Source organism: Bos taurus, chromosome 14, assembly GCF_002263795.3.
Source record: "Bos taurus isolate L1 Dominette 01449 registration number 42190680 breed Hereford chromosome 14, ARS-UCD2.0, whole genome shotgun sequence".
NCBI lineage: Eukaryota > Metazoa > Chordata > Mammalia > Artiodactyla > Bovidae > Bos > Bos taurus.
This window is the reverse complement of record NC_037341.1, coordinates 3,531,488-3,551,730: the sequence shown is the minus strand read 5'-3', so window position 1 is coordinate 3,551,730 and position 20,243 is coordinate 3,531,488. Positions and strand designations below refer to the sequence as shown.

Here is a 20,243-nt window from a genome sequence, read left to right as displayed (position 1 = left end):
CAACTCTGCGATGCCGTGGACTGCAGAATTCCAGGCTTCCCTGTCCATCGCCATCTCTCAGAGTTTGTTCAAACTCATGTCCATGGAGACAGACGAGCCTGGTAGGCTGCAGTCCATGGGGTCGCTAAGAGTCAGACACGACTGAGCGACTTTCCTTTCACTTTTCACTTTCATGCATTGGAGAAGGAAACGGCAACCCACTCCAGTGTTCTGGCCTGGAGAATCCCAGGGACGGGGGAGCCTGGTGGGCTGCTGTCTCTGGGGTCGCACAGAGTCAGACACGACTGAAGCGACTTAGCAGCAGCAGCATGTCCATGGAGTCAGTGATGCTATCTAACCATCTCATCCTCTGACGCCCTCTTCTCCTTTCTGCCTTCAGTCTTTCCCAGGATCAGGGTTTTTTTTTCCCCAATACTAAAACCTTTATCAGGTTAATATTTTTAAAACTAGTGACTGCTTAATGTCCTTTTTATTTTTCAAATCAACCCCGTTGGTATTTCAAGCCTTGGGCCAAGTGTCCCTGCCCACTGGCACCTGGGCCAGCTTCTGCCCAGGGACCACTGTGTATTGGCCAGGCCCCATGGGAAAGCTGCTGAGAGGTGTGACTTGGAGTGACCTGTGACTGCGTGGCTGGGCCTCAGGTTGCCTGGTAACAGGGGTGGGGGGGGTGACACGCTGCGTCGCTCCAGGACAACTGCCAGCACCACCTTAGTTGGGAGCAGAAGAGCACTGGGAGGCAGAGAGGGCAGCTGGGAAGTGAGGGGGGACCACCTGCCGGGCACTCACCCCCACCCCTGCGAGGCGCCCCTCTGTCGCCAGCCCACCCCCAGGTATGACACGGGGTGCCGGGCCTGGCCCTCCTGGCGGGGTGACCCCAACAAGCTGCCCCCGTCCCCGATGGGGTCTCTGCTGGGTCCCTCTGTGATGTCGGCTTCCCCCCCACACCCCCATCTCAGACGTAAGCGCCCCTCACAGAGCCTGGTGTGCAGAGGACCCTCCACAGACGTCCCCCAGCCCCTCCTGCACAGCCCGCGCCCCAAGCGGCCACTGTGAGTGAGTGTGTGCTGCAGGAGGGTGGGCTGGTGGGTTAATTTGAAATTTTAACTTGCTTTCCTTTTCCCACAGGGAAAAGATGTGGGAACAGGTTTCTAAAAATAGCCTGGCCTGTCAGAACTGTTAACCGTCAGGCCGGGCGGAGATGCCGGCCGCCAGGGAGGGAGCAGCCAGGAGTCCTGGTCCAGGGCCTCCCGCTCCCAGCACCTGCTGGGCTCGCTGGTCAGCAGGCAGCGCCGCCCCCGGCAGAGACCGGCCCTCAGAGGGGCCGGGGACCCCCCAGGGCACTTCCCCACAGCCACCCCCATGCAGGGAATGGCCAGGACCACATACCATGTCACACACTGCTCCCCCAGGGCTGCCTGCTCTGGGGGTGCAGGCTTTACACTCTCCCACTCCCGTCCCACACAGACCTACAAGGACCCCTCCCTCATGGGAGCAGACTGAGGCTTGGAGAGGCTGGGGCAGCGTGGACCCCAGCCAGACGAGTGACCAAAATCCAGCCCATCTGTGAGGTCTGTGGTCAAGGGTCCTGATGCCTCCGTGTACCGGGGTCCCTGGAGTTCGTGGAAACAGGTTCTTTCTGGGGTGGCCATCCACACACAGGGGTGATGGCTGCGGACACCCCAGCCTGGGTCTGGACTCCGTCTGCTCCCCACCTTCCTTTCCAGGGAAAGAACAGACCCGGCAGAGAGTGGGTGGGAAGAGACGGCAGGAAACCAGGGCAGCGTCGCACCACCGGCCCTAGGGCCCACGGCCTCGCCCAGCACACGGTCGGCCCACCACCTGTCTGAGCAGACGACCCCACCAGTCACAGCCAGGCTGCCTGCTCTCTGGCTGTGCCAACCCCAGGGCCCTCAGGGGACACAACCAGACCCGGGGCCCCTCTGCCGACAGTGTCCCGGTCAGACCGGAGGGTTTGGAAGAAAAGTCCCAATGAAAGGGGCCTTGTTTTAGAAGAGCCGAAGCACATACACTCAAGTCTCTCTGACGTGAGAAACTGGCTGGACGCTAAGATGCAAATACCTCCTGGGAGTTAAGAGGACAGTGCAGCGAAGACCGTCGGCACAGACATTCATCCAAACGTCGTGAGATGATTAAAAAAAAAACGTGCCAGGAACAAGAGGCCTGCAGCTCCTGGCGGGGCAAGCACAGCGCGCTTGGCACTCATGCACCACAGCCCCTGCGGCCTCCCCTCCAGGTGGGCGCCTGGCGGGTGGACCCACAGATGGGAACGCAGAGCCCGGGCAGGACGCAGGTGCGTGGCGCCACCCCGAGCCACGCTGACCCGGGCGAGGCCACAGGCCCGCCGCCCGCCTCCCAGGCTGTCTGGTCCACAGGCCCGCGTCTGCCCTGCCCTCAGGCATCTGTTGTGACTTGGCCTCCTTCGCCCTCGATGCTTGAATTTCAGCCCAGCTCAGCCACACTTCAGAACGGGAGGGGCTGTGCGTCTCCCTGCAGACTTCCTAGAGGCCCCAATCTGTGTGTCCATCATCTCACAAAACCTGGAAACACATCTGAGTGATCAGTATCTTCCTGTCCAGCCTCGGCGGCCGGAGCTGGAGGCGGGGGGTGAGTCAAAACAATGCTGAAGCTCACCCGGCCGGTGGGGGGGGTGGTGGGCAGTGCTGGGGCTCATCGGCCTGGACACCCACACCTCCCACTGTCCCTCATCCACGTGGCCTTCCAGTCTGGCTGGACGCAGCACGTGCTCCTGGCTACCAGTTCTCTGGGGTCCTGGGCTGGGATAAAAGGTAAGCACGCCTTTGACCCTGAACCAGAGGGAGGCAGGCAGGGGCAGGAGGCAGAGGTTAGCAAAACCAAGAGAGAGACAACTGTGTTAACGCAGGAGAGTGGAAAGGGAGCCTCATTGAGTGAGCTCTCATCCATTTTATTAACAGGCCTCGACTGGAACACTGACATCGCTAATCTCATTAAGGAGGGCCTCTCCTGCTTCCTCCCCTCCGCCCCGCCCGGCCGGGGCTCATCTTTCTCAGTAATGGGGTTACGTGGGGCCTGGCCGGGCTGGGGAACGTTACGATGTGTGGCCACTGAACTGGGACAGCAGGTGTTTGTCCATGCATCTGCAGAAAACGCTCGCAGCACCATCTCTGCATCGGGACACACACGGGCAAGGACACCGGGAAATTGAATCTCATTACTAATTAATGGCTTTAATGCCTGTGATCAGGCCTCAAACACACTCTATTTTCCCAAAGATAAGGTTAGCCCTGTTTGAACTGGGAGCCCAAGTGCTCTGCAAATGCTGACGCCAGAGAGCTCGGCTCCGCTAATCAAATTCAGGCGTTCCGAATCGACCGCCTAGGTTTTCAAAACTGTGACCGGAGAATAAATGACACTGGGAGGCTGGCTTTGTTCTCCAGCGAGAGGTGCCACGTGGTGGAGGGGTGGGGGGCACAGACCCAGGGGCCCACACTCGCCGCAGGGGACGAGGGCGGTCCCCACCCCGGGACTGGCGCTCAGAGCACAAAGCAAGGGTTCTAGACGAGGGGTGACTCTGCCCCCCACCCCCGGGACCCGGGACGAGGTCTGGAGACAGTCTGGTCATCACGCCTGGGGGAGGGGTGCCGGCATCCAGTGCACAGAGGCGGGGTGACCAACAGACCACACGGCCCCACGTGTCCACAGCACCCGGGGGCAGCCCGCACTGCCAGGGACGGACGAGGGGCTTGGAGGGGGCAACCTCACGCCTTGCAAGAAGGGGTCTCAGACCGCCCTGCTGGTCCTCCACTGGCCAGCCACAGGCCCCCTGCAGCCTGCGTGTACACACACCCACACAAGCACACACACACACCCCACACACACCCCCCCACACACAGGCCCCCTGCAGCCTGCGTGTACACACACCCACACAAGCACACACACACCCCACACACACCCCCCCACACACAGGCCCCCTGCAGCCTGCGTGTACACACACCCACACAAGCACACACACCCCCCCCACACACCCCCCCCACACACAGGCCCCCTGCAGCCCGCGTGTACACACACCCACACAAGCACACACACACACCCCACACACCCCCACACACACAGGCCCCCTGCAGCCTGCGTGTACACACACCCACACAAGCACACACACACACCCCACACACACACCCCCACACACAGGCCCCTTGCAGCCTGCGTGTACACACACCCACACAAGCACACACACACACCCCACACACCCCCCCCACACACAGGCCCCCTGCAGCCCGCGTGTACACACACCCACACAAGCACACACACACACCCCACACACCCCCACACACACAGGCCCCTGCAGCCTGCGTGTACACACACCCACACAAGCACACACACACACCCCACACACACACCCCCACACACAGGCCCCTTGCAGCCTGCGTGTACACACACCCACACAAGCACACACACACACCCCACACACACAGGCCCCCTGCAGCCTGCGTGTACACACACCCACACAAGCACACACACACACCCCACACACCCCCCCCCACACACAGGCCCCCTGCAGCCTGCGTGTACACATACATACACCACACATACACACAAGCACACACACCCACACACACCCCCCCACACACAGGCCCCCTCAACCTGTGTACACACACATACCCATCCCCACACACACCCCCCACACACAGGCCCCCTGCAGTCTGCGTGTGCACACACACACACTACACACACACACAAGCACACACACCCACACACAGGCCCCCTGCAGTCTGCGTGTGCACACACACACACGTACACGCATACAGGAACACACGCAGCCTGTTAGTAGGAACCCGGACTTGGGGCTTGAGAGACAGCTGGGGCCTGACCACAGGGCCCCACTTCTGTGAAGACGCCCCCCTCCAGCCCCGGGAGGAGCCAATGTTCAGCAGGTCAGCGCCCCCTCGGGTGGCGCTGGGCTCGGCGGGTCCAGGTCTGGGCACCCACCTCCCGCAGCACGGCGCCCTGTGGAGCTGACGTCCAGGCCTGGGCCTATGCCACCTCTGGGGCAAAGCACACTGCTCGGCTGGACTTTAAATCCTGTTTGCCCAGAGCTGACAGCAGGTGAACGGAACCATCATTCACAGGGAAGCAGAATGACAAAGGGCTTCCTCGGGCTGCCGTGTGTCAGGGGACAGGAGCTGGCTGCCGGTGGGGCAGTCTCAGAGCCAAGGGCCAGGCTTGCTGGCCGAGTGACTCACTGGGTCTGGCTGTGAAGGGAGCTGCTCATCCAGCCAGGGGCCAAGGCAGCCAGGTGCAAAGGAGCCACGTTCAAAACCAGCCTGGGCCACTTACTAGGCAGTGTGCCCTGGGAGAGACGCTTAACTTCTCCGAGCCTCCATTTCCTGCCCTCTTAAACGGGACATGATCCCCACCTCCTCGGTAAGTGAGGTGATGGCTCTGGGGGCCCTGTGCAGAGGGGCCATCTCATGGAGGGTGACACGCCTGGCCCAGAGTTGGTTCCAAGTCAGAGGAGCTTTCGAAAGGAAACCCTGACTCTGCTCCATCCCGACCACGCCCATGGAGGTGTGCTCCCCTCTGCAGGGCACCCCACACCCAGCGGGGGTGGGGGGGGCTGGCTCCCGCCCAGCCTGCCCCTTCTGCGGCCAAGCCCGTCATTCTACGGCTGTCCCCCAGCGGACGGTCAGCTTGTTTAGGGAGGCAGCAGCCAAGGGGAGGGGCCGTGAGCTCCTCATGCAGCCATGGAGACTGGGAGCCCACCCTCTGGAGGGGTGCCCAGGAGCTCACAGACTGGTCTGGGACCCCATCTTGCCCCCCTGGCACTGGGCACTGTGCACAGCCCATGCTGCCCTCCTTACCACCCCCAGCGTGCACCACATGACTGCCACGGGGTTCGCGCCGTCCAAGGAGGCTCCAAACTATCGCATGACTCAGGAGGGCTGCCCAACGTGGCTGTCGGACAGGCGTCTGGGAGAAGAGGGGACCCAGGCCAAGTGGTGACCCTGGCCACCTGGGGGACCGGGCAGCATCCCTAACACAGCTCTTCACGCCAGGCACCCCTGGGGGGCAAGCTCTAGGAACCCAGGTGTGAACCCTGCCTGGCGATCATGCACCCCCAGGAGCAGGACAGTGACCCGGCCGTCCTCTCCAGCCCTGTTCCTGGCCCGTGGCCTACAGACCGTGCTCACCCTGTCATTTCTGTTGGGTCCACGGCCGCACAGCAGAGGACGCACTTGTGCACGTCACCAGGTGGACGCTGCTTCTGCCTGGGGCTCCCCCGGCTGAGCCTCGGAAGGTCCAGCAGGGACGGGTGCTAAATAAGGACCCGCACACTACCTGCAGCCTCGAGTCCCAAACGAGCAGCAGCGACCACTGGGACTTCATCACACGTTAAATCTGTTCATGTGACGATCGCCGTGTCTGTCATGGAGAGGACCTGAGAGCAGGCCCACAACCAAGAAAGCCTATTGTTTCTTTCTTAAGCCTGGGGAAGGACAGTCAGGGAGCGAAAGACAGGAACCAGGGTTCGTGCAGGCCCTACTGTGTGCTGGGCACGTCTCGACCCTAACTCCCTTAGGACTCTCGGAGCCCTGGGAAGAAATAATGCACTGGGTTCTTGGGGAGATATCAGATCCTCTAGGGACAGGCACTGGAGAAGGAAATGGCAACCCACTCCAGTGTTCTTGCCTGGAGAATATCAGGGACAGAGGAGCCTGGTGGGCTGCCGTCTATGGGGTCGCACAGAGTCAGACACAACTAAAGCGACTTAGCAGCAGCAGCAGCAGGGACAGGCACGAGAGAGGATTCTTTGCTCCGTGTTGGACTCTACACCCAGAACTCAGGGTCTCGTCCAGGTCCCCAGAGGCCACGGTGAAAGAGGGACAGGCCCAGCTGTCCTGCTCCAGCGCAGAGCCCACTCTGCTTTGCCGCGCCTGCATCGTGTACAGGACCCATCCACCAGACACCTCTGGAGGAAGAAAGGCCACTGCTGATGAGCTGTAAGAGCCAGGTGCCACCCTGTGTCACCAGGGCCCTCTCCGCAGGCGCTTCAGTGAGACACCTGGACACGGAGATCTCAGAGCGCTACCAGGAAGATGGGGGAGCTGGCCAGACAGCCCCCAGAGACCCTTCCAGCCTGAGCTTCCATGATTCAGACACAGCTCTCCCCTGGGGCTCACAGGGCTTAATTGCCAGGCAGTGCAGCTGATGGGATCTGTAATCAACGCAGGGTAGGAGTGCGGTGGGGGCGGTGGGAGAGGTGAAGTCATCAGCAAGCGGACACTTTGATGAGCACTTAGAGCCACCACTTAGCATCTGAAAGCATCCTTTTCAATTATCTGACAAAGAGCCCAAGGCTAACCTGAAACCCTGAGTACACAGCTGGAGTGTTGGGAAGCCATCAGGATCACGATGCAAGACGGGCCGGGGAGACGAGAGAGGTGGGAGGCAGAGCTTTGGAATTGAAAACCAGCCAAGCACAAACCAAATACCAGCCTGAGACCCCCCCTCTGCTGAACAGCAGTGGGAAGGGACAGGGACCCCAGCGTGCGATGCTCGGGGTCACCAGCTGTGGTGAACAGTCACTAAGCAAAGCCAACGCAGGAGGAGGCGGAGGGGCTCCGCCGGCATCAGTAGGAGACTGGTTCTCAGCACAAGCAGAGATGGAGTGGGGAGGAGGCCTGCTCAGGACGCTCCCTCTCCTTGCTGCCCTGTTCCCGGTGCTGTTCACAAAGTCAGTCTGCGAGCAGAGCCCTGGGCTTCTCCAGGGGCTCAAGAGCCCAGCTCTGCGCTGGGGGGTGGGGGGCGCATGCAGGTCACCCAGCAGTGCTGCGGCTCAGGGAGCGGAGCCCGCCCCAGTCACCTGGGAGGTCTGTCCCAGCCCCCGGACCCTTATTCTGGGGCGCATGCTCAGGAGCTGGGTGACTCAGTCACTCCCCACACTGTCCCCCACCCCCACCTCCCGGCTGGGCAACACTCATCTACTTCTGTCTCTATAGATGTGCCTGTTCTGGACATCTCACGTGAAAGCAATCAGCCAGTAGGTGAGCTTGTGTGTCTGGCTTCTTTCATTAGCGCGATGTTCTCGAGGCTCACCCATGCAGCAGCAGCATAGATCAGGAACCTCCAGTTCCTTTTCTCAGCCGAGTAACATTCCACAACATGGATGACTCACACTTATCTGTTCGTCAGTTGACGGACGCTTGTGCTGTCTCCACTGCTTGGCTGCTATGAAGATGCTGCCATGAACATTTGTGTACAAGTTTTTGTGTGAACAAGTTTTCAATTCTCTTGGGTATATATGCATCTCAGAGTGGAACTGCTGGGTCATATAGGACGCTTACATTTAACTTTCTAAAGCAGCTGCACCGTTTTACATTCAAACTAGCAGAGTACGTGGTTCCAGTTCCCCACATCATCCTAGCAGGGGACAAGTGGCCTCGTATTGTGACTGCGACTTGCATTCAATGAAGTGCAAGTTATCCTCTTGTTGTTGGACAATAACAATGGTATCCTGTCTAGGGAGAGGGTGGCAAGTCCAAGGCCATGAGGATTTATCCCTATGATTTCTTCTAAGTACTTTGTAGTTTTAGCTTTTATTTTTAGGTATTTGATTCATTTGGACTTAATTTTGACATATGGCGTAAAGAAGGGGTCCAGCTTCATTCTTTTGCATATGGATATCCAGTTGTCCCAGCAATTCGTTGAATACATAGCCGACTCTTGAATAACACGGGTTTGACTTGAACGTGTCCACTTACACATGGATTTTCTTCAATAAATAGGTATGACTTCATAATAAGTTTGAAATTAGGAAGTGTGAGTCATCCAACTTTATTCCTTTTTTTTTCTCTTCAATATTATTTTGGCTATTCTGGGTCCCTTGAATTTGAATTCTAGGCTCAGCTTGCCAATTTCTGCCAAGAGACCAGCTGGAATTCTGATAAGGATTGTATTGAATCTGTAGATCAGTTCGGGGAGGATTGATCTTAACAAAATTAAGTCATCTGATCCACGAACAAAAGATTTCTAATTAGTTATGTTTTTAAACATTTTAATTTCTTTCAAGGATATTTTGTAATTTTCAGCATATACACTTCTTAGGTTTATTCCTTTGTTCTGCCAATGTAGATGGAGTTGTGCTCTTAATTTTTTTGTGTGTTCATTGCTAGTGTATAGAAATACAATTGATATACCAATCTTGCATGGAAACAGACACTTTTAATTGGATCTAGGATTTAGAAATATGACCTTATCATCCTAAAGAGAAGCTTCTGAAGATGTGGGGGCTGGGCGAGGGTACAGCAGCTAAGCTGGGAGAAGATGAGAGCCGGAACGATAGTGACAGATGCTTCTGATTGCTTCTGTGTCTGCCTTCTTAAAGGAGGGGGTGGAGGGGAGGCGTGGAGGGTGCTGCCCGAGGTGTGGCTACATCGGGATCTGTGCTTTGCAGGGACTGGCTCCGGATACAAGGGTATAAATGACTCCAATCCACAGGAGACTGTGAGCCACTGCTCCAAAGGGTTATCTTCTAAACTCTGGATGCTGGCCATCACTTCAATAAGCCAGTATGGGAACACACAATGGGATCCAAGCAGTGCTGCTTGGAAGAGGTTCCTGGGCTGCTTTAACAAATTACCGCAAACTGAGTGGCTGAAAACCACAGCCATCTATTCTCCTACCGCTCAGGAGCCAGAAGTCTGAAATCAGCATCGCTGGGCTGAGCCGAGGTGCTGGCAGAGCCGCACTCCCGTCAGAGCCCCGGGAGACTCTGTTCCTTGTTCTCCCAGCCTTTGCTGGCTGCTGGCTTTCCCTGGCTTCTGGCTGCATTGCTCCAGCCTCTGCCTCTGGGGTCACACGGCCTTCTCTCCTGTGCGTTGACCCTTCTTCGGCCTCCCTCCTATAACAACACGCTGCTGCATTTAGGGCCCATGCGTGTTATCTGGGACAGGCTTCCCAGATGGCGCTAGTGGTAAAGAACCCGCCTGCCAATGCAGGAGACAGGAAATGCAGGTTCAATCCCTGGGTCAGGAAGATCCCCTGGAGGAGGACAAGGAAACCCACTCCAGTTTTCTTGCCTGGAGAATCCCATGAACAGAGGAGCCTGGCGGGCTATAGTCCACAGGGTCACGAAGAGTTGGACACGACTAAAGCAATTTAGCATGCATGCATGCATGTTATCTGGGATAACCTCAAGTCCCTTAACTCACACCTACAGAAACCCCCTTTGGCCACATACAGTCAGAGTCACAAGTTCCCAGGAAGGAAGGCTTGGCTCTCCTTTGGAAAGACTTGGTTTTTTTTTTTTTGGCTGCACTCCATGGCTTGCAGGATCTTAGTCCCCTGACCAGGAGTTGAACCTGGGCCCCGGCAGTGAGAGCACCAACCCAACCACAGGATCGCCAGGAAATGCCCTGGAGAGCCACTTCTTGGCCTCCCCCTGGCTCTGCGTGCAGACAAGTGTAATCCCCATAACCTCATGTATCAAGCGCTAAGTCACAACCTGCCGGAACCACCCCCTTCACTGGCTTCCGAAAGGGGCCATGTCCCCACAACGGCACTTTCTGCCCACTCTCGGGGGCTCTGTCAGAACCTGCCCCTTGTTCCGTCATCACCATGGCAAATCCACCCAGTCTCCATCCCCTACTCTGAGCCCCTGGACAAGGGCCCCAGGGAGGGGCGGGGCTCCCGTGAGCACCTCCCTAAAGCAGCTGCCAGACCTCCTGCAGGGACTGGCGCAGAAGTGGGGGGCCAGGCGGCCTCTGAAGGCCCGGGAGCTCCAGGGCTGGGGCTCGGTCACTCGTCAGATGTTTACTGACTGGCCGAGTGCTGGCCACAGAACGCCATCAAGGCACAGCCCCAAGCACCCAGCACCCTCTGCCACATGCACTGCCACGAACCGAGGGGCCTTACACATGTCACTCGTCACCTCCATCCTCTCGTAACCCTGCCCTGCTGTCCGTGGACTGGGTGGTCAGCACCAACTGGCAGGAACATGCCCCAGGGCCTTCTGGAGCTCCCATCCCTACACAGGACTTCTGGGAAAACCCTCTCCTTTAGTCCACATGACCTCCACCCTTGCAGCCGAGAGGACCTGCTGAAAGGCCTTCCCAGTGACCCTCTCTGGGCTCCCGGGGCCCGCGTGCCGTTTCACTGTCTCTCGATTTCTTTCTCCCTCCCAGAAGCATCTGAGCTCTCCCGCACGCGGAGGCCCTAGCCTGACGCACACAGTAGGCCCTCAGCACCTGCCGGCTGAGCTTTCTCAGCACCTGCTCCCAAGGCCCTTCTTCTTCTCTTAGAGATTTGTTGAAGGAAAACTGTGGTACTACAGCAGAAGCCCAAAAGCTAACACATCCCCGGACACCCCCTGGTGTCCTGCCCTCTCCCCAACCCCTGACACTCCGCTCGGGCCCTGGGGTCCCCTGCTAGCTCCTGTACATGGTCGGCTGTTTCCCCCTAGACCCTTGGCCCTGCCCCTTCCTTGGCCTCGAGTGTCCCTCCTTAATACTCCCTGGCTTGGCCCACCTTCCTGGGGGTCTTTGCTGATGTGGCCCCCTCGGCAAGGCCTTCCCTGCCCTCCCTGTCTCCAGCCACTACCAGACACTTGTCTCCCCTACAGAAAGTGAGAGTTCCTTGGACAGCAAGGCGGTCCAACCAGCCCATCCTAAAGGAAATCAGCCCTGACTCTTCACTGGAAGGATTGATGTTGAAGCTCTAATACTTTGGCCACCCGATGAGAAGAACTGACTCACTTGAAAAGACCATGATGCTGGGAGAGACTGAAGGCAGGAAGAGAAGGGGACAACAGAGGATGAGATGGTTGGATGGCATCACTGATGCGATGGACATGAGTTTGAGTAAGCTTCGGGAGTTGGTGATGGACAGGGAGGCCTGGCGTGCTGCAGTCCATGGGGTCACAGAGTCAGACACTACTGAGCAACTGAACTGACTGATAGAAAGTGGGCGCTGGAGGGTGGGATGGTGCCACCGTGCTCCCTGCTCTATCCCTGGCATGCAGTAGGTACTTAATGTGTGTCGAACAAACGAATCAAATGAATGGACCCGTGGGGACCCGTGTGCGGATGACTCGCAGTGGGGGCTGGCTCCCGGCCGCCGTGTGAGGGAGGGTTTTACCGTTGAGATGAAAAGTTCAGTGCACAGTTATTCTCGGGGAAAGAACACAGCATAAAAGTCATGGAGGGTTTGATTTGCCGTCAGATAATTAAGCCTCACATTTAGAAGTCGTGTCTCTGGGAGGCCAGATAAGCAGCTGGAGGAGGGGGTGGGTGTGGGGTGGGGGTGCAGGGCAGGGCTCCCCTCCTCGCCTGGCTGTGTGCTCAGCCAGTGGCAGGATGCTCCACAGTGGGGATCTATATCTCGGTCACCTTGGCAACGATCTGAAGGGAATGCCATCCAAACGTGTGGTCTGGACGGTCTGTGAGTTTGCTCTGTGAAGCCAGGAAGTGCCCGTGCGCCAGTCCCCAGGGCGCCAGGGTCTGCAAACACAGCACATGAGCCCATGGGGGCAGCAGCGGCTCCAGCCCTCGGCTCACACGCCTCCAGCAGGGTTGGAGCCTGAAGTTCAACCAGCCAGGGGCCCGGCCAGCCCCCACTGACTGGACCGCGGAAGAGCTGGGTCTGCAGCCAGTTTTCTCTGCTGTCTGGAGCAGTAATGCTCCCAGCGTGTCTCCCGATGGGACTTTCAAATCACTCATCACACGCCACCATAGGCTCCCACCCCGGCTGGGGAGGGCTTCTCTCACGTTAGGGGTCCAGAGGCACCTCCTAATGGGGCACCCACTTGGGCAGTTGGTGAAAACCAGATCAAGCTCTCTGCCTGCCTCCTTTAAGCTCTCTTATTCTCACTGAACTCCCCAGGCCTTGCCAGGTGGGCGGGGCCCTGGCTTTCAGCCCAGATAAAGGGCAGATGCCCCGAGACTGAGACGTGCGTTCCCTTGGGAGTGTCTGTAGGTCTGGGGGATGTGGATCTGATGGGGGTGCTCACGCTGCCTTCTTTCCTGGGTATTTGAGAACTCCAGGCCGTGCAGAGGCTTGGAGAGAGAATGTTCCAGAGACTGAAATGGGCTCTGCAGCGTGTGTGAAGTGCCCAGCAGGGCTCCCATCTCCCAGGACTCTCTGTCTGATGCCCCAGAAAGCCTCTGATGGTGGGCAGTGTAGAACGGCGGGGTGGGGGACGTGCTGGCACGGGTTGGGTGGCTTTGTCTTGGTGGGATGGGACGTCCCCCCGCACAGGTGGGTGTCATGAGTCTCATTTAACACAGGAGAGGGCAAGAGACAGAAAGCTTAAGGAGCTTAGCTAAGGTCGCAGAGCCTGAGGGTGGCTGAGGCAGGGTTCTGCCTGGTTTTTTAAAAAGCTTACTATTTTTTAACATCTTTGAGATGTACCTCATACACAGCATAGCGTGCCGCCTTAAGGTATATAATCCAGAGCTTCCAGCACGTTCACAGTGTGCACCCATCACCACCACCTCAGTCAGAGCAGGTCGCCCACTAAGCAGGAACCCTGCACCTAGGAGCTGTCTCACCCACCCCCTCGCCCCCAACAACCACTGATCTACTTCCCGTCTCTATAGATTTACCTGCTCCAGATGCTTCAAACAAATGGAATCGGATGGTGTGTAGCTTTTAACGTCTGGCTTCTTTCACCTCACGTGATATGTTAAACACGCACCCACATTTCAGCACATCTCGGCACTCCATTCCTTTCAATGTCTGAGCAACGTGCCATCAAAGGGTAGACCCTGAGTCGCCGAGACCCCAGCTGGGGGACACCTAGCTTGGTCGTTTCCACTTTCAGCTTCTGTTACAACTCACACACAGGTCTGGCTGGTCCTTCATAGGTTTTTACTTCTCTTTGCCAAGGAGGGGATGTGCTTGACTTAGACCCCTGAGTTCTTGTACCCAACCTAGTTCAAAACAAGGATATATCTCTAGAGACTATAATATTTCATCCCTAAAAACATCTAACTTGATAACCCCCTAGAGGGAGACGAATGCAAAGCTCGGATAATCCATTTATCTTGTCCCACTTAGCATGTACCCCCAGAGCAAAAAAAGTTGTTAGCTCGACTTGTACAGAAGCTGCTGCTAAAATGTACTTTGCAGTACAGCCTCGCCCAAAGACGGACTCAGCACTTTGCCCTGGGTTGCCGCGTCGGCAGCATTTGGACTAAACGGGCGCAGTGCCGGGAGCGAGGCCATCCTGCCAGCGTGACGACAGGCCGGCAGCGTCAGGGCGGCCGCCGAGCAGCAGCACCCGACGCCCCGAATGCCCCAGGCAACAGGCTGCCTCAGAGGGAGGCGGGCCCTGAAACACACTGGCGCGTGGGCGGCTGGGTGGAGATCTCGCTGGGGACGAACCCGGGCAGCTGCCCTACATTCTGTCCCTGCCCACCGTGACGCCCTTCCTCTGTCTTGGCCAAGCCTGGGTTCACCCGCCGGCACCCGGGGTCCTCCACAAACCTGCCCACCTGCCGTTCCAAGCCCGAGGGGGCAGCAGCCCTGCCCCCACTAGCATCACATCCGAGACCACAAGCGTGCCCAGCACACACCAGGAGCCGATACGATTATGCTCACTCCACCGCACAGCCACAGATAATCAACCCCACACCTACGGCCAGCCCAGAGGCTGACCGCGGCTTCCCCGAGCAGATACCGCCGAGCATCCTGCCAGCCCCTCCCGCCTCCCCACACCCCGCCCCCTCCCCAAGTCCCCCTGAGTGCTCCCACAGCCAATGTTCCCACAGGTACACCTGGCACCTGAGCACACCTGCCCTGAGTGGAGTCAGTGGGCAACTGGAAAGACGGGTGAGAGCCATGCAGACGGGCCGAGGCACCCGTGTGACTGTCCGCTGCCTCCGGAAACCCCCAGAGAGGAGAGTGATGAAACAGACACAGGTGTGCCCACGAGGAGAGAGGCCATCCTGGGAAGAGGTGAAGAGTGATGGGCGGAGCTCAGCAGACACCACGGACAAAGGCTCAGTGGCCAGCAGGCGAGGGGTCAGTGGGCCCAGTGTCGGGGGGACAGGCGGAGGAGCCTGTGAACAGGGCACAAGGGCAATGCAGCCTGAGGCCCACAGCAGGGGTGCTGCTCTGCGAGCCGAAGAACACACGAACCAGAGCCTGCCGTCTGCATCCCTAAGGGAGCTCTGCCCCCAGGGTCACCTCCATCGCTGTTCTGACCTGTGAAACGGGACCAGCACGAGCCCCTCTCCCTGCTGGCCGGAGGAGCGAGGGAGGAAGCTTAGCGGGCCTGCGTGCTGGTGACTCACGCAGGTGAGATTTCACACCTATTTGACCTTGGGCAAGTCAACATTAGCAGCTTCCCAGGTGGCTCAGTGGTAAAGAATCCACGCGCCAATGCAGGAGACTGGGTTCAATTCCTGAGTCAGGAAGATCCCCTGGAATAGGAAACGGCAACCTACTCCAGTGTTCTCTTCTGGAGAACCCTATGGACAGAGAGCCCGGTGGGCTAGTCCAAGGGGTTGCAGAGTCAGACACGGCTGAGTGACTAAAACAGCAACAAAAGCTGACTTTGGAGTCTCACTAGGAGCGGAGCTGACACCCAGGCTGGGTTCTCATGTCTCGGTCCAGGCAGACGCGAGACGGAGGCTCAGAACACTCACTTTTCTTGGGTTTGCTGCTAACAGGTGGCAGAGCTAGACTGAATCCACATCTGAATCCAAACTCCTCTTCCCCCTGAGCCCTGCTAGCTGGCCTAGAAGGAAGGGCTGGTCGCTGAGAACAGTGGGAGCTCCTGTCCTGAGAGATGCCTGGAAGGATGCCCATGGCGGACAGACTGCGGGCGCGGCCTCAGGAGCATCAGCAGGGCGTCTGCGGGGGCTCGGGCAGGCCACCCCTGCCCCCAAGGCCCGCGTGCTCCGGCTGCCATGGGTGGCTCCCCTACTCAGCCTGGGGCAGCTCCGAAGTCAGGCTGCCAACTGGCTTTATCTTCCCTCCGATAAAGCAGGGAGGAAGCTGTGGGAGGGCGGGTGCGGGAGAAACAGCGGCCCCAGCCCAAGTCTCCCGTCCTCAGATGGCCGGCCCCTGGGGTCCCGGGGTCCTCGCGTTTCCAGCATAGAAGGCACGTGTTACCACTGTGTCAGGGATGAGATTGGGGTGCAGGGGTGGTAAGTCACTTGCTCAAGGTCACGCAGCTGACCTGAGGCTCACGTCCTCTCCACACGCAGATCACGAGGACCACCCCGTGCCCTGCTCGCGTTCCTCACCCGGCCACCCTCTGGACCGTCCCGGGGGCCCGGTACCGGCTGCCCGCCACTTGGCACCGATTCAGTCGTTCGAAAAGGATCAGCTCCTATGTCAACACCCTGCCCTCCTCGGGCACAGCCCCCAAGACTGCCTTTCCCCTCTCAGCCCCTCACACACATCTCAACCGCAGCACTTACTCCCTAACGGCGCACTGCTCCTGGGGGGCGCCCCCCTCCCCGAGACGGGGACCACCTCGTCGGCGTGCAGAGGTGACATCTGGAGACAGCATTTCAGAGACAACTGCAAATAAGTTCCACTTATGACAAGAGATGCAAAGAATAAACTATGAGCCAAACACATCAGTACGTCACAGAACTGCTCACCACGACCAAGAACGGTTTATCCTCAGGACGGCTCGCACCAAGAAACCAATCAGCCTAGCTCACCACAGCACTTTAAAGGGGAGAAAAATCAGGATTACATTAATAAATGCCCAAAGTGACTTCACAGAAAAGATTTAGAAGACCTCTCCCCAAATAAACAGCTCTTGAGATAGAAGAAAATGAAATTGTAAGAACTATTTTTAAAGAAAATATTTTACATATTCGAATATATATACAGATATGAATTTGTTACATTTCTAATTAGAATGTAACTTTTAACTGGATAAAAATGTCCTTCTTAATTCATACAACTAAGAAAAGTGTAAAAGAAGAACAGCAAAAGCAGCAGGGGGCTTGCGTTGCCAGATGTTAAGACTTAATCTAAAGGGCACGGTGCGAGTGCAGAAGCAGACAAATGTTTTCAACATCACAGATCAGAGAATCCAGAAGCAGATCCATGTTTACACGGGAACTAAATATATTACATAGATGGCATGCTAATTCAGAGGAGAAAGTGTGGTTTTCAAAGTAAATTGGCTCTGGCATAACTGACTAAACATCTCTAGGACGACAGGCCAGGATCCACCTCGTTCTACGTGCGCAAATAAATTCCAGATAGATTAACGTTCTAAATGAAGAAGGAGACGAAAAGAACATGGATAAAATAGGAAGTGGGGGAGACATTCCTCAGAGGACACTGAACTGCAGGAAAAGGAAGGGACTCTTTATGGCAAAGGCACAAAGGCACAGGAAACAGGAGACGAGGAAGCTGTACCCACGGCTTGCTCAGCGGACAATCGGCTCTTCTGCCCAGGTTATGACTTCCTGCAAGTGGGTGAGAAAAAGACACAGCATCTCCCAGGCGGAGGGGCAGAGGGCGCACCAGGGGATTCAAGGGGAGGGGTCTACGGGGTCAACAGAGGAGATCCCCAAGCTTGCCAGCCATCAGGGAGAAGCAAGCCAGAGAGACAGTGGTCTGTTTTCCCCATCAGGGTGAAACAGGAGGACGCAGACAGGTGGGCACCAACCTCTTGCAGGCAGGCCCTCTGAGGCAGGGGGCCTTGCGCACATGGAGCGTCCTGTACCCGGACCAGAGAGGAGTCTAACAGAGAAGGGACTGGGAAGATGTCACCGAGGGCCCAGGTCTCCGAAGGACCAGAGGCGAGACTGCCCCGAGACAGCGAGGGACGGGGCGGGGCGCTGCTGTTGTGGGCGGCACCGAGCCCCTCGAGGCTGCTGTCCCAGCCAGCATCGCTCAGAGCAGCGCTGCTCGCAGGATGGCCATGGCCGTGGGGGCCGAGCAGTGGGACCCGGGAGGGGCTGCATGGGTCCCCTCAGCGACTCGGACCTGAGAATTGCTGCCCCAATCCCTATGGGATCAATTACCGTTCCCAATAAAAATGGAGATTTCATTTCCATAGTAAGTTCTGAGGAAAACGTCACTTCCACCCCTAGGAGATGAAGTTTCCCGGCTTGTTTTCAGCCCGCTGCTCTGCAGGACAGGGCTGGCGACACACGCCCCGTGGAGGGTCCTAGGGGGCCACTGGCCCCTGACCTGGGCAGCTGCAGCTCTAGACAAGGAGGTCTCAAGCTGAAGGGCTCCGGTCACTCCCCGGCCCAAGTACCCATGGTGCAAGCACTGTGCCAGGCTCTGGGGACGAAGGGGGGAGGGTAGCTCAGGCCACCTGCCTGCAGAGAAGGGGGGAGTGGCTGGAGCCAGGGTGTCCTCCCTGCCGGGAGGGCAGGGGCCTGGGGGAGGGCTGTCCCTGTGCCCAGGAGGACGGGGCAGCTGTGAGAGCTAAGGGGGCCGGACGCCAAGCCCTGGGGCAGGAGGGTGGACCTGAGGGTCAGATGGGAGGAGCATTCATTACCGAAATATCTTCTGAGCTTCCTCTAAGGGCCAGGCACCTGCTCAGACCTGATCTTACCTGGAAGTCTCACGGATGTGGGAGTCAGCTGCGTATCAGGGTGAGAAGGTGATGGTGATGGTGGGAGGTCTGGGTCCTGGGAGCCCAGAGAAAGGTTCCCACGCACATGGCAGGGAGGGGCTGATGATCGGGATGGCCCAGGCTCAATAGGTGAGGCTCTGGGGCCACTCCACAGAAAATGGGAAAAGGTGGCAGGTACTAGAGCGATCCCATAAGTACAATTTACAGGAAGTGATCAGAGACGGATGCAGACATGAGTCAGAAGAACCACTTCTGAAAGTAGGCTTTCTTCCTACTCAATCCTAACAGGGGCTATAGGAAGAAAGGCACATGCACACGCACGCCCACTCACATGTATGCACACCACCTGTGAACACACACACACACACACACACACACACACACACACACATCACCTCAATTTGAATGATTACCTTTAATTCTGCTCTCCATAGGGAACTGCATAACCCTGGATTTGTGCCCATGCTCAGCCACACCCCCTCTGGGACCCCTGCAGCCTGTGGGCACACCACATCCCATGCCTCTCCATGCACAGCACCCCCCACCTGTCACCCATGCCCTCACGGCAGGGATTCTCACCCACCAGGAGCCCTCAGATGACAGCCACCAGACGAGGGGCTGGCGGGACAGAGGAAGTGCTTTAAACAGGCTCATTTTTATGCAAAGCAGCTTGCAATGCAGTTGAGTGACAGACATCATTTGCTGGAGGGGTCTTGGCACAGGTGGTGTGGCCCCGGGGCCCGTGCTCAGCTCGCCTGCAGAAGCCTCTGTGACAGCTCTGCATGCTGCACAGGTTTCTGATAAAGGCCCTGGCCGTACTGGCTGCACTTCCCCCCGTCCCTGGCACCCTTCCATCAGGCTGTCACAGGCATCCCCACCAGTAACAGGTTATGAAAGGGGTGAGGGTGGGGTCACTGGGCTCGAGAGCTTCTGGGGCAAAGCTGTCACTGCCCCGCCAGACTCCTGGTCTCTTGAGATGGACTCTGCTGCCTCCTGGACGCATTTTCTAATCTAAGTGCAAAATAGCCTCTTTCTTCTTTGGCCTTCCTGTGAAACCGGCAGCACGTACATGGTACTATCCGACTGCCACTGGGCTCCAAGTCTGATGGGCACGTGCGACACAGAGAGAGGAGGGGCTCGGAATTCTGGGCCGTGAGCAGCCAGCGAGACCTGCCGTGCCCACCCGGGGGCCACTGCTGGTCAGATCTGGTGGGCAGGAGGCCAGGCGGGGCCTGGGACTCTGACCTCAAACATTTATGGCGATATTCCTTGGTCCTTGGATTCACCAAGGACTTGAGGTCTAGGCTAAGGGTGGCCCTAATGCTCTAGGGGAAGGCTCCTGAGGCCCACCAGAGTGAGCGAAGAGAGGGTCTGTTCCCTGCTTGGAACTCTGTTCAGTGTTCACAACTCTGCCCAGGGCAGCCTCCTCTAGGAAGCAGGCTGGCCTCCAGGTCGGATCAGCTGCCCTTTCTCCCTCCACGCCTATATAATCTCCTCTTGCGTGTGGGCAGAACCCCGTGAATGTGACGCTATCACTGCTGTGATTATGTTACGTCATCTGGTGAAAAGTGAAAGTCGTCAGTCGTGTCCAACTCTTTGTGACCCCATGGACTATACAGTCCATGGAATCCTCCAGGCCAGAATACTGGAATGGGTAGCCATTCCCTTCTCCAGGGGGATCTTC

The 20,243-nt window shown here is 57.7% G+C and overlaps 1 protein-coding gene and 1 long non-coding RNA gene across 9 annotated transcripts in view; one reads left to right on the top strand and one right to left on the bottom strand.

Moving 5' to 3' along the window:
- Positions 1–20,243, bottom strand: part of TRAPPC9 (trafficking protein particle complex subunit 9) — a 388,310-nt gene that overhangs the window by 36,008 nt on the left and 332,059 nt on the right.
- LOC132342173 (uncharacterized) lies at positions 660–3,950 on the top strand. Of its 2 annotated transcripts, none has more exons than XR_009490432.1 (3): positions 660–830; positions 1,465–2,625; positions 2,955–3,950. It is a non-coding gene; the product is annotated as an uncharacterized lncRNA (long non-coding RNA). The 2 variants fall into 2 exon arrangements; XR_009490433.1 differs by having other exon boundaries at positions 957–2,625.